Source organism: Anabrus simplex, chromosome X (assembly GCF_040414725.1).
Source record: "Anabrus simplex isolate iqAnaSimp1 chromosome X, ASM4041472v1, whole genome shotgun sequence".
NCBI lineage: Eukaryota > Metazoa > Arthropoda > Insecta > Orthoptera > Tettigoniidae > Anabrus > Anabrus simplex.
The window spans coordinates 131,263,303-131,289,952 of record NC_090279.1 but is presented as its reverse complement, the minus strand read 5'-3'; positions in this window follow the sequence as shown (position 1 = coordinate 131,289,952).

The following is a 26,650-nucleotide window of genomic DNA, read 5'->3' as shown; positions in this document are numbered from 1 at the left end:
GGCAGCACTGCGCACTATAGATTAAAGATGGCTGGTGACAGCTGCACGTAGGTTTGTTTATCTCACGCTAGTGAGGTTAAGTTAGTAGCACTAAGGTTTAGGCCCGCCAAGATGGCAGCACTGCCGATGACAGGTGACGAATTTACATCTACTACGACAAAGAGGGCAGCACAGTGCTCTGTAGTTTAAAGATGGCGGATGACAGCTGTCAAAAAAGCATGTGGCTTTCAAAAAGCACGTGGCTTTGTTTACCACGCGCTAGTTAGGTTAAGTTGGTACCACTAAGGTTTAGGCCCGTCAAGAAGGCAGTACTGAGGTTAGCGATGCGTTGTTGTCTGTCAAAAAGCACGTGGCTGTCGAAAAACACGTGGCTTTGTTTACTTCGCACTAGTTAGGTTAAGTGACAGCTGTCAAAAAAGCACGTGGCTTTGTTTACCTCGCGCTAGTTAGGTTAAGTTGGCACTACTGAGGTTTAGGCCCGTCAAGATGGCAGCAGTGAGGTTAGCGATGCGTTGTTGTCTGTCAAAAAGCACGTGGCTGTCAAAAAACACGTGGCTTTGTTTACCTCGCGCTAGTTAGGTTAAGTTGGTACCACTGAGGTTTAGGCCCGTCAAGATGGCAGCAGTGGGGTTAGCGATGCGTTGTTGTCGATGACAGCTGTCAAAAAGCATGTGGCTTTGTTTACAAATTCAAATCTCGCGCCAAAATTCAAATCTCCCACCAAAAATTCAAATTTCCCGCCAAAATTCAAATTTCCCGCCCCGCGGGAGGAGGAGGAGGCCGACGAACCCGCTTATTATTACTCTCTATGGGAGCTCCTAAAGTATTATTAGTGGCATCAATACGACTTCCTAATGCAGCATTAGATTCTTTAAGTTGAGCCCCTAAATTAGCATTCGATTCAGCAATCCTACGCCCTAGATTAGTGTTACTTTCTGTGATTCTGTAATTTAGACTGATCTTTAAAGCCTCAATAGCATATAGAATATTCTCCATATTAATGTCGCTATTTCCAAAAAATGCAGAAAATACAATCATTCAATTTATACGTAAAATCACCATATTTGTCCAATAGTAAAGTTCAATAGTTCACTAACACAAATATTAAACACTCATATGAGACTGTGCATAAAATCAAATATTGTGCATGAAATGTTTAAGTACAACGAGAAAAAATCATCAATTGTGCCATAAAATTAGCCAGAGTCATTGAATTGAACTTGGCAAAAATTTAAAGTATTCACTGAACTGAAGTTAAAGTTTAAAGTTTTCACTTATATTTGAAAGTAAAGATATCACTGTTTTCATCAAAGTTAATTATTGTTACTTTGTACTCTCTTTAATCGAGCCACACGATGGGCGCCACTTTACTATTCACTACCTTCTCTCTGAAACAGGAACGCCCGTACTTCAGTTTTGTGGAGAGCATGAATAACGCCAAGGCGTGTACGGTTCATGCTTTAGAGAGTACGAGTGAAGGGTAGTGAAATGAGTTCATATTTAAAGTGTAACTTGCAGTTTATTCCAAAAAATTGCATTAAAATTATATCACCGTTTACGGACGAATAGTATAATTGTCCTCGAAGATGTGAAGAAGGCGTCGTTCTGCGGCGTCGGCGTCGTCCCACGTGATCGAAGTCGTCCCACGGCGGTTGTTAGCCCTTGATATTGAAGGAGACTCGAACCCGGGGCGGTCGTCTGATGAAAGTGCAGCGTAGAATATTTGTTGAGTTTTGTATTCCAATAAGTCCTATGAAAGGAGCAGAGAAATGTAAATCTTTCGCACAGAATGTCAATGGAATCTGATACGACACTTCTCTACCGCACTGCACTGCAAATTATGGCGAGACTCTGTTTACTGGTCGAACAAGTTCCACCGGGAATGGTGTTGGACGCACATATGAAAAAAAAGATATGAATTCAAAACCACAGTTCAATGAAAATGATTTATACTGTTCGTGCAATAGTCACTGTCGAACGCAAAGTGATAGATAATGAAAATAAACTAGAATTTTCTGAGATACAACCGTTTACCGCTTCACGTAATCTCAGTGCAAAAGAAAATAAATTAAGTCCTCACGGACACAGACTTTGTACTGTTTGTAATGAGCACATGCAATGTTCTAGCACAGGCACGCGTAGAAATAAGTTAAAGTTTCTGCGAAGACAAAAAGAAAACAGTTTATGACACAGTTTTGTGAAAGAGAACCAAGTTCTATTACGACGCAGTCTTAACAAAAAACAGATAATTTCTCAGAGATAACTTTTCTACTGAGGCACAATATGACACGTAAATGTAGACACAGTCTTTATGAGGGGAATTAACATAGTCCCTCGACAAGAAATAAAGGTACCGTATTCCACGAATCAGCACTGTCCTTGAAAGGAAATATCGGCACAGTCTTATGAAAGTAAATGTTAGCACAGTTCTGTGAAGTGGATTGACACAGTCTTTTGAAAATGAAGATTGGCACAGTTTTATGGAAAGAAAATGTCGACACTGTTTTCTCACGGAGTAATTGACACAGCCTTTGAAAGAAAAGTAGGCACTGTCCTTTACGAAACAAAGTGGCACTGTCCATAAAAAGAATCGTTCTTTCACTAGGGAACAATTTTACGAAATAACCTAACACAGTCTCTTGTAGAGGAAACAACTAAAGCACAGTCTTCATGCCCTAAGTCCTTAAAGCACAGTTTCAAAATATCAAGTGATTACTGTACAGTCTCTCCAATTACACAATTCACGAAACGAAATAATGTTACTAGGATCGACAGACCGATATTATCAGTGAATAAGCTTTCGCTTACACGCGAAGTTAGAAACACTCGTATTGCATACTTTCAAACCCCGATCCTTAACCGGACAGAGTAACGAGCTGTATCACATCAGGGAGACGACTGGTTCATGCCGAAGTACTGTGACACACTGACACACACTGATCTCTTCGAGGCTGGCGAACCCCTTATATTACTCAAGGTCGGACGGCGAGACTGGAAATATGAGCTTAAAAAGAAATTCATTTCCCGGGCATCCTTCCACCGATTTTAATGAAATTTTGGGTAGTAGCATTTGCTGACCAGGCCCGCAAGGTGACGTTCTCGAAATTACGATTTAACATTCCGTTCGTGATGAAATGCCATAGAATCGAACAGAACTTTCGGTGTGACGTCACTTGGCCTTAGCAGGCACTCTGTAGCAGCACTGGCTTGCATGCTGTCACCCATGATGCGCGCGCACTCGGCGCTCGTTTTGAATCCATACAGTCGGGTGTTAGTGCGTTCTTCTCAAGAAATACATGAACGCGAATGTTCGCAGGGCATTCCCGTTTCAATACAGAGGATGATAACGAGCAGAAAATGAGAGCTGTTAAATAATCTCTGCGTATTCCAGTAACATCTACAATGTATTCCGGTGTATTTTGCTATGTGTAGGGCTGATTTGACCTTGTATTATTTTAGGGGAAGTTTACCACAGTTTCAAATATTAATTTTTGTGCTGAGAAGACATGAGGCGAAATATACGATGCTTGCGTATGTAGAAGTGTCAATTTGTTATAACAGAAGTTTTGTCATACTTTTCCTCAGGATTGGACGTTAAATTTATTGTATTTTTCATCAATTTTTTCAGACGTAATGAGGAACATGTTAGCAGTAGAGCAGCGAAATTTAGAGGAATTTCATGCACGTTCATTTCGGAGATTTCATGTCTACTTACGTAGAATCAGTTGTGTATGCAAATTGGAAAGTTTTGGTCAAATTGTAATATGTGAATGTCAATAATTATAATAATAATTTATTTATTTGGCGTATGGCTACATCACTAAAACAATTAATATTTACAATAATTATCTCATACTAATAACAATAATAATTTATTCTATCCAGCTAGTAAGTTGAGGACAGGGGAGAGTTCGATTTTAACCTTCCTCAGCAGTATATTTAAAGTATTTAGCATTAGAGGTTGCCTCAAGACATTTTCTGGCATGCTAGTTAATCATAAAATTCATATCAAATACTTGGCCTTCAGAAACAGTCTACTTATTTCATCCAACAATAGTAAAGAATGAATACAGTCCCTGGAAAAACTTCAAGCAATTGCATCTAAAATGAATCCAAATCTCATAAAAAAAACCTGATAAATGGAAAGATCTCCTCGATACTTACACAAACAAAATCTTGTAACTCAGTTTGATAAATTTACTCAGGTAAATAATTTCAAATACTTGGGGTAATCATCCAACCATCTGTATTAACAGAGAGGGATTTCTATATTACATGTAAGCCATAGAATCACGTGGAAAATGTAAAACAAAAAACCAATATCCTGGAACGCAAGATTAAAAATTTACAACACCGTAATTAGTACTGAAGCATTACGCACGTCAGAAACCTTCATCATTAGAGAAATATAACTACCTAAAATTATTCGAAAAGAAGAAAGAGAAGTCCTCAGGGAAAGCTTTGGCCCAGTAAGCATAGAAGTAGTGTGGATAAACAGGAGGACTCCGGAATTATACAAATATACTGAGAAAATATCAGATACAAGTGGAAAAAGCGATTGAAATTTGATGGCCATATTCATAGAATGTATAATGAAAGACTCACTAGAAAGATATTTAATAATGCCTCCTCACTAAAAGTCAAGAATAACTGGGTAATCAAAATAGAAAAAAGACCCTTCAAGTAATCAGCAAACCAGATTAAATTATATGGGACACGCCTAGCTCTAGAACGTTAGTGAACATATATATTTTTGCTAAAAACCCAAGGTGAGAACACCACTGCATGGATGGAAGAACGGATGAAAAACACTGCGAGGGAAGAAGAGAATCTGGGTAGAGAAGAAAGCACACTCATCTGCTAAACAAGTACAGTCGCGCTCCGTAGTTGGGCACAACATTATGAAATAATAATAATAATAATAATAATAATAATAATAATAATAATAATAATAATAATAATAATAATAATCAATGAAATGAGTAATAGTTACTATCCATGTGGTATGCTTTGTTTTGTGACAGGTCAGTCTGCGATATATTTGACAGAAGATGACAGCTCGTTGTTTGGTCTAATGAGGTTTGAGGTCGATGTTGAAAGTCGGTGTCATATGCGTCTGGAGTACTGTATTTCCAAGTGAAGTGAGAAACTTCGTAACTGTCCATAACTGTCGGTGGTAGATACGGTCTATTTTTCCATATAGTTATGAAACCATGTGATTCAGTTAGTGAGACATGTTCCTAGTAGATATTCCAGAGTTAAAAGTGAAGAATGCTCGAAGGAAAATCGTCAGGGCAGAATGTTTTGAAATATGGTAAGGTCCATGGTTTGAACACTGAATTGAGTCCTATATCCACAGGGATCATTTGTTCACCTAATAACTCCATTAATACCAGTGACACTCATATCATATTCCACAGATACCATTAGACTCGAGTTCATTCGTGATGGCAATAATGCTGACTGATAAATTGTCTGATAATACAAGGATTTGGATGTAGATTTGTGCTGTAGTAATAGGCAGTCAGTGGCGAGATTTGTTTGCTCACTTGTAAGCCAGCAGAGAGCAGCAGGCATAAACCTGTTTGATGAGATAACAGGTGTTCGAATTTATATGAGACAGACCCTGTTTCGAATAAAAGGGTGTGTTACAACCTGATTGATGTTAAAATAAACAGGGAGTTATTTGAATTTCATTTCTATTGCATAGGAAAATGATAAGAGTGGATTCTCAGTAACAGTTCTGAACATTTAAATTTGTATTCCAGTTTCGATGTTTCCGTAACACAGTCATAGTTCATATTCCCACTGAGCATTTAAATAATTATTTTGGTTGCAGAAAGATGTCCTTAAATATTTACGATTTCCACTTCTTGATATGTTCGTAGTGCAGCTATGTGTTAAGGATTGTCGATGGCGTGTCCTCCAGTGGAAACGTAGGATGGTGGGTGAAGTGCATGGAAGGGATTCTTGGAATTGCTCGGCCATGCTAGGGCCGCGCAATGATGTAGCTAGCCAACTACCCCTCAATGAGAGGTGAGTATTCTAGTTCGACAGAGAGTCAGTACCACATGGTGTTCCATATGATGTAGTAGCACTCTGTTATTAGTCCATGGGATAGCAATGATTTATGGCCATGTTGTTCAAAGAGAATTTGTAATATTTCACATGTTTATATTTTAGTAGGACTATATAAGTGGACGTAGTTGAAATCCATGACCAATATTGTTTAAGGGTCACCCATGAGTCGAGTATATTTTTGAATTTGATTGAACGTTATAACAAAATGATAGGATGGGTGAAATTGTAGTAGTATAGGATTACGTTTCACAGGTTTTCATAGATTTATTCCAATCACCGACTTCAGCTTGTTGTTTTGGTTTGTGATATAACTTCATACATTTAATATAAATAATACTATTTTATGTTGTGTAATATTACACCATTAATTCACTGGCACTTGAAGTCCTCCTATTTTGAAGTGTCACTTTGGTCATCAGGCACATTAAATTAACTTCAGTGAAGGGTCACTTTGGTCATCAGCCACATTCAATTAACTTCAACGTGGGGTCACTTTGGCCTTCAAGACATTTCCTTAACCTTAAACACTTACTATATTGGATGACCATGATAAATCACTGAAGTGAATTGGAGGTTACACAGATTTAATTGAAGGTCCAGGTAACTCGTCCTATGCTGATGGTCAGTTAGTGGACAGCCTAAATTAAAAACTGGTCTGGAGATCACTTCCTGATATTTAGGCGATCGAGAAATCGGAAGCATATTGCACAGTTGTTTATAGAGCTGACTAAATTGAATCTCATGGTGTTTTTTATTTATCCACAAAATGGTTTTCTGTAAATAGCCCTTCAGACTTTGTTTGTGGTGGATATTAATTTGATCCTGAAGTCGTCAAGCTGCAGTGTATTATTAATGTCATGGTCTGCAGACAACTGTTTATGGCTATATTTATAAATACACCCGCCATCATATTTCGTTATTTTTGATTGAATAAACATTGTCAGATTACGTATGCTTTTAATTTAAGTAAGTAGGCCTTCCTTGATACCGGATAGTTATGTCTGGAAGTGACCAAGTTTCATTAAAAACCCCTGAGGCACAAGAGTTAATGATTCATGCTGAAAATCTGGAACAGGCAAATAACAGTTTGACATGACTCCCTATGTCTCTTCTACACTTCCAACGTTTAGTTGTAAGAGATTTGTACTGACTTGTGTGAGGTTTGATTAGATAAAATTGAGTGGCCGTTACTCTGCCACCCAGTAAACGAAAATTGATAAACATTTGCTAGAGTATACTACAGCTGTCGACATACGAGTCCTTACTTACAGACGCCTCCTCGAAAACTACGTGATCTTCATGAATAGCCATGGGCACTGAAGTTTAATTTTCAATTTGCATTCAGAACACGATGACAGACACAATATTATCGTAACAAGAGCCGAGGGAGCAGGTACAGTTTTGAGCTGCTGGTCTACTCATAATTAAAGTAACACACCAGTGACATGTTGGAAGGGGAGCACAGGTGTGCTCAGCTTTCAGCAAAAATTTCTTCAACTGCATAAGATATTTGACATGGTTCGGTACTTATTTATTCCCTTGAATTGCTTATTCAAATATTTTAATTTTTTATCCTGCACTTCTGGTCTTTTACCACTCGCCTTTGTCATATGATTGTTCTGTGTTCACTCGGAATACCTCTTAACCACGCATGTGGATGAATCCTCAATGTGTGTTACTGAGCACACTTCTACTGACGTCCGAAAACAGAAAAAGTGTCGTGCATGGCTTAGAACAAGCGGGTGTCACATATCTGTGATTGATGAGGAGATAACTCATGAAATATCCTCTGCTCCTTTCGCACACGGGCATATCATTATGTGTCCTGAGAACTGCATCTCAGAGAAAAGGCAAAAAGGGAAGGACCACTCTCCGGTGTACATCACGAGTTGTGCCGAAAAAGGTCCGTTCTGGCTGAAGAACGTATTACTTCTCTGCTGTGTGCGATCGCATGTGCCTGGCTACATCTTCAGAATTAGAAGGTCTCGTAGAACTCCGAACACTCGTGCAGTAGTTAATGGCGCATAAAGCAAAATTATATTATTACTTAATCCCGTGCGCCTTCATCCCAGCGTGACGTAACGCTAGCGCGCTGTCTCGCCCGTGTGTACCGACAAATTGGTGCCTCGTGCGAACGATTTGCCACAAAATACGGAGCAGTGCGCCATCTCCCCAGTGAGGTTCACATGTGCACCAGTATGTTAGATTATTCCTTGAACATTTTATCGCATTCCTCTGCGAAATATGTGACCTTGCCGCGGTGGGGAGGCTTGCGTGTCCCAATGAAGCAGATAGCCGAGCCGCAGGTGCAACCACATCGGATGGGTATCTGTTGAGAGACCAGACTACGGAATGGTTCATCGAAAGGGGGGTAGCAGCCTTTCGGAAGTTGCAAGGGCGGCAGTCTAGATGATTGACTGATATGGCCTTGTAATAATATTCAACATGGCTTAGCTGTGTTGATACTGCTACACGGCTGAACGCAACGGGAAACTATAGCCGTAACTAACTCCCGAGGACATGCAGTTCTCTCTTTATGAATGATATACTGATGATGGCTTCCTCCCGTGTAAAATATTCCGGAGGTAAACTAGTCCCCCATTCGGATCTCCGGGTGGGGACTACACGAGAGGGGGAGATCATCAGGGAGATGGATACTGACATTCTGCGAGTCGGAGCGTGGAATGTTAGAAGTTTGAACCGTTGTGGTAGGTTAGAGGACCTGAAAGGGAAGATTGATAGACTAAATTTAGATATAGTTGGTATATGTGAAGTACGTTGCCAGAAAGAATGGGAATTTTGGTCAGGCAACTACCGAATTAAAAACACAAAATCAAACAGGGAAAATGCAGGAGTTGGTTTAATAACGAATAAGAAAATAGGGCAGCGCATTGGTACTACGACCAACATAGTGAAAGAATTATTGTCGTCAAGATAGACACCAAACCAATGCCCACCACGATAGTGCAGGTCTATATGCCTACTAGTTCAGCGAATGATGAGGAAATAAAAAGAATATATGAAGATATAGTAGATTTAATGCAATATGTAAAGGTGACGAGAAATGGGAGACTGGAATGCAGTGGTAGGCCAAGGAAGACAAGGTAATACAGTCGGAGAATTCGGATTGGGAAAAAGGAACGAAAGGGGAAGTCGGCTGGTTGAATTCTGCACTGATCATAAATTAGTCCTTGCCAGTACTTGGTTCAAACACCACAAACGACGGCTGTATACGTGGACGAGACCTGGAGACACTGGAAGGTATCAAATAGACTTCATTATGATTAGGCAGAGATTAAGAAACCAGGTGTTGGATTGCAAAACTTTCCCAGGAGCAGACGTGGACTATGACCACAACTTGTTGGTCATGAAATGCCATCTGAAGTTGAAGAAATTGAAGAAAGGAAAGAATGCAAAAAGATGGAATCTAGACAAGTTGAAGAAAAGAGTGTGAGGGATTGTTTCAAGGAACATGTGGCGCAAGGACTAAATGAAAAGGCTGAAGTATACACAACAGAGGAAGAGTGGATAGTCATGAAAAATGAAGTCGGTAGGGCTGCTGAAGAAATGTTAGGATGAAAGAAAAGATCTACTAAGAATCAGTGGATAACTCAGGAGATACTAGACCTGATTGATGAACGACGAAAATACAAGAATACTAGAAATGAAGAGGGCAGAAAAGAATACAGGCGATTAAAGACTCAAGTGGATAGAAAGTGCAAGGTAGCTAAGGAAGAATGGCTGAAGGAGAAGTGCGAGGATGTCGAAGGTTGTATGGTCCTAGGAAAGGTAGATGCTGCATACAGGAAAATCGAAGTAACCTTTGGAGAAAGGAAATCTAAGTGTATGAATATTACGAGCTCAGATGGAAAGCCACTTCTAGGGAAAGAAGACAAAGCAAAAAGATGGCAGGAACATATCCAACAGTTGTATCAAGGTAAAGATGTAGATGATTTGGTTCTGGAACATGAAGAGGCTGTTAATGCTGATGAAATGGGAAACCCAATTTTGAAGTCAGAGTTTGACAGAGCTGTGAGCGGCCTAAATAAGAACAAGGCACCTGGAATTGATGACATTCCCAATGAATTACTGACTGCCTTAGGAGAAACCAGCATGGAAATGTTATTCCATTTAGTTTGTATGGTGTATGAGTCAGGAGAAGTCCCAAACGATTTTCGTCATAATGTTGTTATACCTATTCCCAAGAAAGCCGGTGCTGACAGGTGTGAAAACTACCGCACCATTAGTTTAGTACGGTATCTCATTCCTGCAAAATTTTAACACGTATTATTTACAGAAGAATGGAAAAACAAGTAGAAGCTGAGTTGGGAGAAGATCAATTTGGCTTCAGAAGAAATGTAGGAACACGTGAAGCAATCCTGACTTTACGTCTGATCTTCGAGGATCGAATCAAGAAGGACAAGCCCACGTACATGGCATTCGTAGACCTAGAAAAGGCACTCGATAATGTTGATTGGACCAAGCTATTTAAGATTCTGAAAGTGATTGGGATCAGATACCGAGAACGAAGAATTATCTACAATCTGTATAAAAATCAGTCTGCACTAATAAGAATCGAGGGCTTTGAAAAAGAAGCAGCAAACGAGAAAGGAGTGAGGCAAGGCTGCAGTTTGTCCCCCTCCTTTTCAATGTTTACATAGAACAGGCAGTAAAGGAAATCAAGGAGGAATTTGGAAAGGGGATCACAATCCAAGGAGAGGAAATCAGAACCTTGAGATTTTCCGATGATATTGTTGTTTTATCTGCGACTGCAGAATATCTTGAGAAGCTGGTGAATGGTATGGACGAATCTAGAGTAAGGAGTAGAAGATGAAAATCAATACGTCCAAAACAAAAGTAGGAATGCAGTCGAACAAAGGCAGGTTATGCAGGAAATATTAAATTAGGAAATGAAGTCTTAAAGGAAGTAAATGAATATTGTTACTTGGGTAGTAAAATAACTAACGATGGCAGAAGGAGGACATAAAATGCAGATTAGCACAAGCAAGGAAGAGCTTTCTTAAGAAAATAAATTTGCTCACTTCAAACATTGATAATGGAAGACCTGTGTGTGGAGCGTGGCATTGTATGGAAGTGAAACATGGACGATAACTAGCTCAGAAAGAAAGAGAATAGAAGCTTTTGAAATGTGGTGTTACAGAAGGATGCTGAAGGTGAGATGGATAGATCGAATCACAGATGAAGAGATACTGAATCGAATTGGCGAGAGGAGATCGATTTGGTTGAATTTGATGAGGAGAGATAGAATGATAAGACACATCTTAAGACACCCAGGACTTGTCCAGCTGGTTTTTGAAGGAAGTGTTGGTGGTAAGAATTGTATGACCAAGATATGAATATGACAAGCAGATCAGAGCAGATGTAGGATGCAATAGTTACGTAGAAATGAAGAGGTTAGCACAGGATAAGGTGGCATGGAGGGCTGCATGAATCCAGTCGATGGACTGATGACTCAAACAACAATGAGCACCTGTGTGCATTGACACTCGTGTGCAATGATGGATAGACTTTCTGGACGAAGATTTGCCACAAACATTGTAACAGTAGGCTACTCGTCTGTATGCGTCTGCTTGTGTTTCGATAGTGCAATTCTCCCGGAAAATTGCTTAATACAAACAATGTACCGGTGTGGCTACTCGCCCATGTGACATGCTGGGGTGTCATTCTGGATAAAGGACTTGTCACTTCTTGTCACCCATGTCTCCGCAGGTGACGTGTTATGTGGGATTTAGAGCTGAATGACTTTCCACAGACATTGCAACAGTATGGCTTCTCACCTGTGTGAGAGCGCACGTGATGAACTAGAGTGCCTTTCTGGTTGAAGGATTTGCCACAGACATTGCAGCAGTACGGCTTCTCTTGTGTATGTATCCGCACGTGTTTCAGGAGTACACTTTTATCTTTGAAAAGCTTTCCACAGATATTGCAACAGATTGGTTTCTCATCTGTGTGAGCCCGCTTGTGAACTACTAGGTTGCATTTCTGGATAAAAGATTTTCCACAGACAAGGCAACAGAATGGCTTCTCACCAGTGTGAAAACGCATGTGATAAACTAGATTTCTTTTCAGCTTGAAGGACTTGCCACAGATTTCACAAAAGTACGTCTTGACGCCTGTATGATCCTGCAGGTGAGTTGTTAAATAGGCTTTTCGTCTGTACGACTTTCCACAGATATTGCAACAAAAAGGCTTCTCTCCTGTGTGAGAGCGAGTGTGATGAACTAGTGTGCCTTTATGGCTGAAGGATTTGCCACAGTCATTGCACCGGTACGGCTTCTCTTGTGTGTGTGTCCGCACGTGTTTCAGGAGTACGCTTTTTTCGTTGAAGAGTTTTCCACAGATATTGCAACAGAACGGTTTCTCACCCGTGTGAGTCCGCGTGTGAACTGCTAAGTGGTCTTTCCGCGTAAAGGATTTTCCACAGATATTGCAACAGAACGGTTTCTCACCTTTGTGAGTCCGCGTGTGAACTGCTAAGTGGTCTTTCCGCGTAAAGGATTTGCCACAGACATTGCACCAGAACGGTTTCTTGCCTGTGTGAGTTGGCGTATGATCTGCTAACTTGTCTTTCCGCCTAAAGGATTTGCCACAGACATTGCACCTAAAACAACGTGCTCCGCCATCAGAAGGATGATGATCTGCGTTGCTGACTTCGGGTCTCGACCTACAGTGACAAAATAAAAAGCACATGACCAATATTTCAACAGCAATTTCCACTACAACTCTCACACAAAGGAATTGCTACTGAACATTCCTCTCACTGATAACCCATCAGACTTCCTTACTCATGAACATCACATTCCTGAGAGTAAACCTCATCTGAGGTCAAATTCAGAGTATAATCTCATATTTTGAAAGCTCTCACTTGTTACGAGAATGTGGTGAGTCTTTTCTCTCGAATCACGATATCCTGCGCAAGAAACTTCTGACGATTTTGGAATTTGTAAGCTCATAGACAACCTCAATTAAAGAATGCATGAGACGTGGTCCAGCCTAAAAAGGAGAAATGCAAGCTCTTTAATCTGGCACATATTTATCTCTTGAAATCTGAATACATCTGTTCTCCTGCATAAAGTACGGCATATGGTTTGGAGTTTTGATCTCCTTCAACCACTCTGCGCTTTGTGGCAAGCAAGTAATAATTTTTGTAAATACCATTGTTGCTGAGGTAGTTTTAGAGAATCAGTATTGTAGATATTAATAAAATTGAGACCATTGTTAGCCAAGAGTCAGCAAGATCTGCTGAACCATGGCTAACTTTTATGAATGTTATTTACAGTCACGGAAACATACATTTTTATTTGTACATTTTTATGATATCAGTGTAGCATTATATTACATCACAGTGTGGTTATTTCTAATTACATAGCTTTGATGTGCAATCAACTGAGCGGACCTACAACTAGGATGGCTTTGTTAGTAGTGTTTTATTACAATGTTCTGATATCCCGAATTTGAACCCAAATGCAAACTGTCATGTCACCGAATATTCTAATAGTGTTCTTTTAACACTACAGCTGGAAGGAGCATGAAAATCAAGGCTAGAGTTAATATTCGAGAGGACAGGACGTTGAATTTCACCACAGTGAATATTGGGGCTATGTGAAAGAAGGAAAGAGATTCCTTTTATTTGAAAAGTTCATGGACAAAGTGATTATTTTGAGTGGAATGATAACATCATAGGATAGCATCCAACCCTGTGCCTGTCTCCCCACCACAGATTGGTTCTATATACTTTTGGAAAGAAGAGCAAGAAATACAAATTTCTTGGTTAAAAGTGAGATCAAGAACATGGGAAAAGTCGATCACGCAGGGCAAAATACTTTGTAACATGAAGTGGCACTTCCCAATTTATGCTGTATGAACTGAGTTCGCATGGCCCAGTCGAATGCATGGCTTCCTCACAAGCAAACTAGTGGGAGGCTTCACCATGTGTTGTTACTGCACTCTTAGGAGAAAATAAGTGGACAAATAAAAGTAGGACAATGATTCCAGATACGACAGGCTAGACCTCTTGTTCACCTAACAAGATATTGATGTTGACATCACTAGACAACAGAAGGCAGAAAAGATGACACTGGATTGTATTGGCATATCACGCCAAGCAAATGGTGCAAATGTCTGTGGCCATTGTTCTTTACGCGACTATGTGATTTTTGTCACAAGTGATTTATCAGGTTCACAGTTAGTTTTTCAATAAAATGGTATTTCACTTTGCCCTGATAATCATTCCACACGAACCAGCTATACTGCTGAAACACGTGGCGCGTCCCAGGTGACGGATACGGTTTCCCCACAGGCCTGCCGGCAGACTCCAGCGAAATATAATAGCTCTCGCGGACCAAACACGCACAAAGTCCTCAATGGTAACTTTGGCGGACATCGAGACGTTCGATATGAAGCAGTTGGCAGAAAAAAGGTAATGTGCCTTTTTGGAAGTTAATGCAGAAAGGAGCGTAGTGTTTCTTCTCTAGAGGAGCGGCTACAAAAGCGTTTGTTCCCCATGTCCGGAGTGGTGTAACTACCTGCTGTCAAGAGCTCTAAAATGCTTCAAAGCAAGCCGGTCGTAAAATAGTATTGACAGATGATTACAGAAATATGTCTCATAGAATCTTTTTTTTTTTTTTGCTAGTTGCTTTACGTCGCACCGACACAGATAGGTCTTATGGCGACGATGGGATAGGAAAGGCCTAGGAGCTGGAAGGAAGCGGCCGTGGCCTTAATTAAGGTACAGCCCCAGCATTTGCCTGGTGTGAAAATGGGAAACCACGGAAAACCATCTTCAGGGCTGCCGATAGTGGGATTCGAACCTACTATCTCCCGGATGCAAGCTCACAGCCGCGCGCCTCTACGCGCACGGCCAACTCGCCCGGTCCTCATAGAATCAGAACCATGGTTAGGGCGTCCTCTTGAAGGGATGCGCGTTGGCAGTGCCCAGTCAGCATGAAAAGTATGCAAGGGTTACCGTCACACGGGCTGTGACGGCTAAGAAAGCGAGTACCCCCATTCTGTATCCCATCACTGAACTATACCTGGATGAAGTGGCAAATTAGCCACAGCACTCGAGAGAAGGCATATAGGCATCTGTGAGGAGCAGGAAAAAGATGGAGTGGTGAAAAGTCATGCGAAATGGGGTGCGATTACTAACGGATCTACAACGGAAGCCAAAGAACAAATAATGGTGTTGGCATTGTTACATCAGCAAAATTTGACGTTTCAGTCTCCGTGGTTCATAAGTATGACAATCGCTTGATGTAACTCGTCTACAATGGGGAGAGAAGGAAATGCTAATTTTTCAGTGGAACGCTCCAAACTGGTCAGAGCGCGGAAACCATAGATGCCTTCTGGGCACTACCTGACAAGAAGACCGCTGACTCTCTTATCGTTGCTGGTGAAATGAATGGACATGTCGGACGGAGGAAAGAAGAACACACCGTCCATGGCGCAAATAGATATGGACAGAGGAACGACGATGGCCAAAAATTCCCGGTTATGCAGAACATCATAATCACAAACACATGGTTCAAAAATCGTCATATTCATCTAGTTGCGTACTACAGTGGCTTCCATCCAACTCACATGGACTACATCCACGTCAGACGAAGGAATCTCAGGGATGTTCTAGAGACAACAGTTGTTCCTTACGAAACCAATGTGATGCAACCTCTACCTGTCACCTGCAACCTGTGGATAACGTTACCAACAGCCCCATGCTTCGCTGGAAATGGATCAAATGGGATCAAATGGTGGCGCATACAGAAGGAAGCCAACGTTGTTGCATAAGTTAAATTGCCACAAATCACCGTAGATGAAATGAGCCTGACTAAACTGAAAGACGCCGCACTCTCTATTCCTGGAAAAAATAAGTCAGGGCGACGACAACGAAGGATTAACTATGACATGTGGATTCGGAATGACGATGTTAAGTGTGCAGCACAGTTGAAGAAACAGCTGTACCACGAGTCTCTTGCTTGTTGGAATGCCTACAAAGCAGCCACTAGTAAAATGAAGGAGATTGCTGCTGTAAAAAAAGCAAACCGGTAAGCAGGACTATATGAGAAACTTGACATGCATGAAATCGAGCGGAATATTTACCAGGTAGTCAAACTGAGGCATCGCAAAATGGAAGAAGTGCAACGTTTTATCAATGAGGAAACAGACGATTTGCTATTCGACTGGCGGTAAGCGCGAGTACACTGGCGGAATTATTTTGACAAAATTTCAATTCTGGAATTTCCATATTTACCAATCCTCATCACCTCCGCTGTTGAAGGGCCAATGTAGGAATTTGACGTCACCGCTGAAAGAAATGAAACTAGGGAAAGTCATCTGTCCCGATTATATACGGCAGAGTTTTGTTTCTCTAAATGGGGGAAGCAGCAGTGTGGTTCAAGCAAGCTTTTCTCTAAATGGGGGAAGCAGCAGTGTGGTTAGAGCAAGCTTTTCAACCAGATCATGAAAGAAGGTCAAAAACCAACAGACTGACGACGGAATAGCCATTCAAAGTAAGGAAAGCCCTGCCGATTTTGATAATTACCACCCGATCATACTTCTGAGCCACGCAATGACAGATTTCGAACAAATCTGCGACAAAAGGATTAGCGATTTACCCAAACATACAACAAACCAAGTTGGATTTGTGTAAAATTGTGGCGTAATAGGAGCAATCCACGCTGCTGGGCTGTAACTTGAGAGACGCTGTGAAAAGAATAAGAGGCTGCATCACGACTTTCCGGACCCTGTAATGGCCTTCCATCGGGTACCTCATAACCTAATCAGTCAGCGCTACAAGAACATGGGCATTCCAGTGCACCTTGTTGAGAGGGTATAACTGCTCTACGAAGAAACAAGGAGTTATGTTCAAGCTGCCGCAGGAGCGTCTAATGAATTCCGCATAACTGTAGGAGTCCGCCAAGGCCCTGCCTTACCACCACTGCTGCTCTTTCTTGTGATTGACTCCATTACATCAGACCTGCACCATCCAATACCATGGACATTTCTCCATGCAAATGATGCCATTTTGGCTAAAAGGAATAAGCTTGATCTCCAGCGTCAAACAGAAGACTGGAACAATCGACCAGCGCAATATGTCCTGCGCCTCAACAAAAAGAAGACAGAATACATGACATTACATCGTCGAGAAGTTGGAAACATGCAAGTTGACGGTGAAGATATAGCACGAGCAGAGAAATTTAAGTATCTTGGCTCCACGATCGCTGATGATGGCCGACTTACAGATGAAGTCAACTTAAGGATATACAAAGCCTGACTGAAGCGGAGAATGACAACAGGCGCCCTTACGACCGTCGAATGAAGGACCATCTACAATTTAAGATCTACCGAACTTATCCGTCCTGTCGTCTTCTACGGCAAACAATGCGTGGCCAGCTAAAGAGGTAGAACGCCAACTAAGCATCATTGATACGAAGATGCTTAAGAGGAAGGCTGGCATAACAAGAGTGGATCACATTTCAAATGATGTTACAGTAAAACCTCGTTAGTTCGAAGCCGTTGGGATGCAAAAATCGGACTTCAAATTATGCGATTTCGAATTAACCACCAAGTCTTAGTTCAGATATGCCAATCCTTGCCGCGTTACCAAATATTCTTAAGACCTGTTACTGCATGCAACTAACTTAGATACAGAGTTTAAACGTTTCAAATGCCACTGAAAAAATACACAGTTTAAACATTTCAAATGCCATTGAAAAAAATATTTCTAAAATGTATCCAAATAATGCTCTTGGACAACTCACTGACAAACATAACCTCATGCAATGAAAGGGAAGATAGTATGATTCAAAGACGAGAGGAAATGTATCCTAGCTCCCCTGTCATTTATTCATTGAATTACTGTGCTGTATGCATTTTAGATGTCCTGTACTTGCAAGGAAAGTACGTACCCGATGTCCTCAAAACACTGTGACGGGAGAAAGTTTCTCGCTTCAGTCTGCATTACAATTTTACAACACAGTACAGTGACGCTATCCTTGTACGATTTCCCGCTATGGCATCTCTCTTTAAATTCTTCCAGTAATTGCCGCGTCACATAGTATTCTCAGACTTTGATTCACAGTTTAAAACTTTCATATGCCATGGAAGAAGCTATTTCCAAAAAGTATCCCAAAAGGTGCATTTAGGTTATTCAAATAATGCACTTGGATAAATCACTGGCAAACATAACCTTACACAACAAAGGAAAAACACATACGATTCAAAGAAGAGGACGTATTATGCTGGCTCCGTAGTGAAAATGTTTTATTTTTAGGTTTACAGTACTGTTTGCATTTTTAGATGCCTTGTAATAGCACGGGAAGTGCCCGACACCCTCAAAACATCGTAGCTTATCAAACTTTGCTATGACCAGGAAAGAAAGTCTCTCACTACAAGCGCGTTGCAACTCAATACAATGACCCCCCACCCTTATACGATTTCCCGGCTTGCACCCTCTCCTTTAAAACTAAGTCCATTTGAGCTTGACATTTAAAAATGCAGTTTCATTGGCATTTGCAATATTGTTCGGTGCGTATGAACTGATTATATGCACACTTTTAGCACCGCCAGTGTTCGCAGATTCTACTTTTCCGCACACTGCCTGCTACGTGAGCCTTTGGTTGTGGTACCATACACGACCATTAACCCGACTCACGGGAGAGAGGACCACCTTCCCTATTCTCCACTTGAGTAACTCCTGCCTGGCGCATCCACGTTGCTGGGGTGGGCATCCTCTACTCCAGTAGGCCGGTGTAAAAGGATGGCTAAGTTCAGGTGGGGACCCAGTCCCACGGGGTATAACGTGGAACCCATACCCACAGTTACGGGTGAAGACGTTAACGGCGGATCCAGCAGAGGAGACCTTCGGAATGGTGGAAAAGGCAGGTGAGGCAACCCATCCTCACTGGGGTCAATTAGTTGAGGACGTAAGACGGGGTAGACAGGACTCCTTAGTCGTGGTGAAGACAACCTGTCTAGGAGTAGGATGCTCCAAAATCAATGTCCCCAGCCAGTGGATAGGGTTAAGCGTGGGATTAACGGCCTCACCTTGTAAAAAAAGCATTGTTCAGAAGACTTCTGCGAGAAAACCGGACGGAAATCAAAGACGACAAAAGCTTAGGAAAAGGACACGAGTAAGGAAAGCGGATATAAACATGGCGACATGGAATGTAAGAACAATGTTGAAACCGGGAAAAATGCAAAAAATTGTAAATGAAACAAAAAGATTTGGATACGACTTAGTAGCGATTCAGGAAATAAGATGGAAAGGGCAAGGATGTATTGGAAAGAAAGATTATAACCTATATTACAGTGGGCCGGAAGAAAGAACAGGACAGTTCTGTACAGGATTTATAGTACATGGGAAATTGAAGAAGAGTGTAATAGGGTTTGAACCGATCTCAGATAGAATATGTAAGCTTGGGATTAAGAAGAAATTTAGGAACATAACTGTCATATCAGCACATGCACCAATTGAAGATGCGGGTGAGGAAAGGAAGGAACAATTTTATGATGAGTTAGTACAAACCGTTCAAGAGGGACCAAGATATGACATGATTTATTATTTTAGGAAGCCTCCGTGGCTCAGACGGCAGCGCGTCGGCCTCTCACCGCTGGATACCGTGGTTCAAATCCCGGTCACTCCATGTGAGATTTGTGCTGGACAAAGTAGAGGCGGGACAGGTTTTTCTCCGGGTACTCCGGTTTTCCCTGTCATCTTTCATTCCAGCAACACTCTCCATTCTCATTTCATAGCATCTATCAGTCATTAATTAATCACTTTGGGAGTGGCGACCCCATCGTACTAATAGCCTATATCGGATTCATTCATTCCATCCCTGACCCGGTCAAAGACTGGAAAACAGGTTGTAGGTTTTCATTTTCATATTACTTTAGGAGATTTTAATGCCAAAGTGGGAAAGGAAGAGTGTATGAGACCAATAGCCGGGAGATATACACTACATGAAGAATCAAATGAGAATGGTTTTTATTTGGGACAGTTTGCAACCACGAGTGGTCTTATAATTAAAAGCACCTGCTTTGATCATAAGAAAATATATAAAGGAACGTGGAAGATGCCAGGAAGCACTGTGGTAAATCAAATAGATTATGTACTGGTGACAACGAGGCATGCAGCATCCATTATTGATGTAAGGACATGCAGAGGGCCACACTGTGATTCTGATCATTATTTAGTAAAAGCAATAGTGAGACAAAAATTGGAAACAGGACAGAGGAGGCAACCTACGGAAAGAAGGAAATGGAATTTGGAAAAACTACAACAACCAGAAGGAAAACAAGAATACCAGTCAAAAATGAATAATACTTTACAGACGATTGGACAAGTATCTGGAATAGAGGAAAGGTGGGCAAAAGTTCAAAAGTGCATACAAAATGCAGCACAAGAAACACTGGGTATAGCTAAAAAGAAAAGAAATATTTGGTTCGATATGGAGTGTGAGGAAGCGATTGGAAAGAAGAATGCAGCAAGAGTAAAAATGTTACAGAGAGATACAAGATCAAATAGGGAAATTTATGAAAAATGCAGACGTGAAGCTAATAACATCTGTAAGAAGAAGAAAAGAGAGATGATTAAGAAGAAACTGAAGAGTATAGACACACAAAGGTTACAGAAGAGGACAAAGGAATACTATAATGAAATTAATTATTTCAGGAAGGGGTATAAGCCAAGATTGAATGGCTGTAAGAATAAAGAAGGTAAGCTATTACAGAATGAAGAGGAAATAAGTGAAATATGGACCGAATACTTCCGAGAGCTCCTTAACAAGGAAAGAGAAGATGTGGAAGAAAGTGAAAGGCATATGGAGCAGAGTGGGCCAGAACAATGGATAAATGCCCCCACATTGAAAGATGTAGAAAATGCTATTGCAAAATTAAATAAGCATAAAGCAGCAGGAGAAGACGGAATAACAAGTGAACTGATTAAAAATAGTAGCAAAGAAATGCTACGAGAGATACATGAACTGATTACTAAGATTTGGGAGGAAGAACGGATACCTGATGAGTGGAATACAGGAATAATTTTCCCAGTGTATAAAAAGGGAAATAAATACGAATGCACCAATTATAGGGGAATCACATTACTGAATATCATCTATAAAGTATTTTCAAATATCCTATTACAATATCTGACTCCATATGCTGAAGAAAGTTTGGATGAAGTACAGTGTGACTTCAGGCAAAACAGGAGCACAGTAGATCAAATATTCGTGGTACGTCAAACGATGGAAAAATGCTATGAGCATAATATAGATCTACATATGTTGTTTGTAGATTTTAGACAAGCATTTGACAGTATATACAAGGATAAGCTACATGAATATATGGAGACAATAGGAATACCACAGAAACTGATTAGGATGTTCAGAATCACTTTAGGAGAAGTAAAGGCAAAAGTGATGGTGGATGGAAGAATTGGAAATGAGTTTGCTCTTAATACAGGAGTCAGACAAGGTGATGCACTCTCAGCTACTTTGTTTAATCTGGCAATTAACCAAGTCCTTGAAAAAATAATGGATACCGGAAATATTGTATATAAATCTAAACAAATTTGTGCATATGCAGATGATGTAGTGTTAATGGCCAGGAATGATAGATATTTGAAGGAAATGTTTCTTGAAATGGAGGAAGCAGGAAAAAGGATGGGATTGGAGATGAATGACAGTAAATCAAAGTATATGCATGTGACTGTTATAGAGGGCAGAAGAAGTCAAGATAATCTGACAATAAATGGCCATAATTTTGAGAATGTACGAAGTTTTGAGTATTTGGGAACCATGTTGACAAATAATAATAGAATCAGTGAGGAGATACATCGTAGAATAATAGCTGGAAACAGGGCCTATTATGCTAATCTTACATTATTTAAATGTCGTCTATTGTCTAAACCTACAAAATTCAAAATACATAAGACCCTTATAAGACCTGTAGTGACATATGGCTCAGAAGCCCGGAACCTTTTAGTTGATGACGCAAATAAATTAAGAATATTTGAAAAAAAGATTATTAGACGAATATATGGCCCAATTCAAGACCAGAATGGTTGGAGGATAAGGACAAATGCTGAAATACAGAACATATTAGACCAGGAGGATATAGTTAGTTTTATTAAGGCACAGAGACTGCGATGGCTTGGCCATGTGGGAAGAATGGAGGGAGACCGAATGCCAAGAAAAGTAGTTAAATCCCGAGTAGATAAAAGACGGCGACAAGGAAGGCCCCGTAATAGATGGAGCGATGAAGTTGAAGCCGACTTGAGGGCAATGAACATCCGCCCATGGAGACCAGCCGCTCAGGATCGAAGTAGATGGCGGACTATCGTAGAAGAGGCCAAGGCTCACACAGGGCTGTAGCGCCGGATAAGTAAGTAAGCCTGCTACGTGATATTGTGACGTTCCTTAAAACGCTGAATACAAAAGAATTACGATTTTACTCGAACTTAGCAGATATAAAGCACACTGTGGCCGCACCGAAGAGAGTGAAAGTATGGAAAACTACCCCCAGCAGGTTCAGGAAGACGTATTCTAACATGATCAGGATAAATTTTGAATTGAAATTAATATGAAAAATACTAACTTTCTTAAATGTTGAGGCAGTTTTGAATTAAAAGTCTGAATGTCGGTAATGGGGAACGACACTGTTCTTCGAATTACGAATTTTGCGTATTTCGAATTAAGAGTTTAAATAACTTGCAAAACCGTACCACATGTTTCTGGGAAAGGGAGATGCTTTGAATTAGGCGGGATTTTGAATTAACCGATTTCGAATTATCGAGGTTCTGCAGTATTAAAAAACGTTTTGGCATTGCACGAATCCAGAAGAAAATTGAGGAAAGGCATGTGCGCTGGTTTGGGCAGCGTGCAGAGGACGATATATTGGAAAAGTCAGTGTATGCACAGAAAGTCGGTGAAAAGAGGTGCAAGCGACGAACAAGACAGCAGAGGACAGATAAAGTGCACAACGACCTGGAAGCTGTGAAACTACATACACATGGCGTAAGACCGAACTGGAAAGAATGAATCATAACACTGGACCCTACCATCAGGCAGGACTAACACTAAAGAAGCAGAATGACAAGAAGCAGATTGATCAATATTCTGTTATAAAAACGGGATACAATGGGTATTTTACACATCCTATCATTCAACTGAGTACGTTCAAATTCTCTCCCCTGAGCCTATGTCCAATATCTAAAAAGACTTATTATCACAAAGTACAGCAGTGTCCAAATGATAGAACGCTTCTTGATTTTGTGCTTAAGTGACTCCTATAGATGCATTAGAAAGAAAAATATATAACTGAAGAAAATCAAAATTTCAGGTTTAGCTGTATTAATCAGGAGTGACAGTTTGAATATCCAGTGAAATTCTATGAGTACCAACAAGAGGGGAGTCCGTCAGTTAATTCTAGCCTGAATGGAATGTTGCAATTTATATTTCTGCATACATCCGTCATAGACAGCAGACGATCAGAATATTCAATTTGTTATTTTCACCCCAATCAAGTCTATACATATGAAGACCATGTGTCCCTACCCAAACAGAAGTTAGCCTCATCACTAATTATTTAGCTCAGGGCGATGTTCCTCTCCAGTAATGTAAGGTAATCTCATCACTAATTGGAAAGCTCAGAAGTATGTGTCTTTCCACAAGTCAGCGATTAGGAAGTTTTATGAATCTTAAAACCTGTTCTTATATAACTCAGTACCAAATTAACATGGCAAATCTTTTAGACATTTTATAAGAGGTCATTTAATTTGTTGAATGATATTTGTGGACTGCTGAAATGAGAGTCCGGATAACATAGCGCCTGAGGTAAGATACAAAACAAAGTGGGAAGCAGTAGATAAGATCCGGTCGACTGAATCCTTAAGAAGCATCTAAAATCTATGATCTACAATGGACTATACTATAAAGACAATGGAAAGTCCTCTGCCTTGTATAACAAAGAAAAAGAAAACACACAGAAATCCTGTTGCTTTGCCGGTTCAAAAGTGCCTCTGCGCAAGATATGATTATGAAGAAGAAAGCTAATTTAAACTCCATCCAAAAATAGAAATGTGCATTTTGTGTGTGAAAATTATACTTAAGCAACATTTTTATTGGTAGTCATAATATAAGATTGTTCTCGAACGTAGCCTATTTTGTCCTGTTACACAAGAAATACAAAGCAACAGCAGAATTTGAACCTCTGAGAGTTGACGTATTTGGGCGATCTTAGGTTGTGTGCATGGTTCTATTCTGACTAATTACAGAGAGTAAGCTGGTACTGGGCAGTTCTGAGGACTGAAATGAATATTTCTTGCCACTAGTTGTGAATGTACAGTAGGAACAAGTCAATGCGTCAGATAACAGTCGAGAAGACTCTAACCACACACAAAATCAGATAAACCTTTCAGACTTCATAGTTTCCATCACTAATCTGGTTTGAAGTCAAACCTTAGGCTATGACTAGCCTTTGCACGACCTCCCCATACAAGGGCTCGGTTGAGAGCACCAATCTGTGATTATACAATTATTTCCAAGGGATTATCAAAGATCGTTTATACAGTAACCAACAAAGGTGTGAGAGCAAAAAGTTAATTAGTAAGTAGTCCAATGGCACACCAACAGTTCAAAAATCATTACTATATTACATGTTTGAAAACAGGATGTACACTTGTGCTACTTTCTGACGTCAGTGATAAAAATTACAATTTTGAAATAATATTATATCATTACATTTTATCCGACTCCTTGGCTGAACGGTCAGCGTACTGGCCTTCGGTCCAGAGGGTCCCGGGTTCGATTCCCGGCCGGGCAGGGGATTTTACCCATAATTCGTTAATTCCAGTGGCACGGGGGCAGGGTGTATGTGTTGTCTTTATCATCATTTCATCCTCATCACGACGCACAGATCGCCTACAGGCGTCAAATAGAAAGACTTGCACCTGGCAAGCCGAACCTGTCCTGGGATATCCCGGCACTAAAAGCCATACGACATTTCATTTCATTTCATTACAATATTATTTACCTACTCTTACAAGATAATAAATTCACTTACTTGACAAAATCTGAAATTTTTTTAGGCAACTTGCACAAATTTAAAACTTCACTTTTAGCTGTCCATTTTATTAGTTTATATACATTGTATAAATGTGTTTGCAATCAACACACTACAAGCACTTGACTGACAATGAGCACTAAAATGAATAGTGGAAATTAGCGACAATCAGCAAGTATGACCACAACACTGGAACAAACATAAATTCAATAGCATGATATTTTTTAATGCTTACAAAAATGTGGAACTTTTATTTCAAAACTATGATATGTAAGATGTAGCACGACTGACCTGAACATTTCATTTCTACAACACATTATCTGCTTTGGCGTCCACAAACAGAGGAACCTGACTTAACACAGAAGAGAAGAGAAGAGAAAAGATGCTTAAAAAATCTAACCAAATAAGTAATTTAAATATGACATTACTTGGAGTTATCACACTATTGAACTCAGCCATCATTATACTGATCAGTGAACCTAATTATGTTAGTTTGAAATTATTATATTGTTTACAATGTACATAATACCTAACAATTTTGTATTTGTAGATTTAGTTTATAATCTACATATATGTAGATAATCTACAGTTATGTGTGTCACTGTTGGTATGAATGTACAAAATTACCGAGATTATCTGGAGTTAATAGTTGCAGAGAGAATTAGATGATAAGAATGTGATGAACAAATGATGCAGTGACAGTGAAAGAAAGAACACATTTTAATGGTTGCTTAAAGGTTTTGTAAACAAAAACACTTCAAAAACATCTAGCATTACCAAAGATTCTTTTTGCAGATATATATTCAATAAAACAACATGATGGAACATGAAATATGAACTTCAAGTTAGATAATATTAACCAGTAGAAATTTAACATAGTAGTGTTCCTTGATTAAAAAGGATTAAACTGATGAATATGGCCACTTTTTGGAGATAAACCAACCACTACTGAACACTACTATTAGTAGGTACAACTTATTCCATACTGCACAGGATTTGTAGTGTACATACTTTGTTTCTTCTTTGATGTATGGCAACAGCTGATCATCGGTAGGTTCTTCTATGAATATTTCCTCCTTAATATCTTCAGAAGGCTATAAGTAAGAATAAAGAAGGGAATAAAAATATATAGGCCTAAACATGAAACAGCTGGGAAAATAAATTTCATAGTGGCACAAGAAGAGTATAATTAATTTATCTCCCATGTTTGTGGGTGGTTCATGTTTGTGGGTGGTTCATGTTTGTGGGTTACTGTAGTCACGTCCTAGTTCGTGAACCATGGGCAACGGCTGAGTGGCCTAGTAAGTGGTCCTGAGAGTCGGGATACCAGTTGCTATGGAATGGGAGTGGGCATCTCAGACATATTCTGAGTCGTGGCCCTCCTTGTGCTCAGGCGGCTAGGACTACACAATTCACCGGTGGTCCATAACCCGTTAGAGGAGAGATCCTCACTTGGACTATGTGCAAGTAGGGCAGCATCCTGCTTCATGAA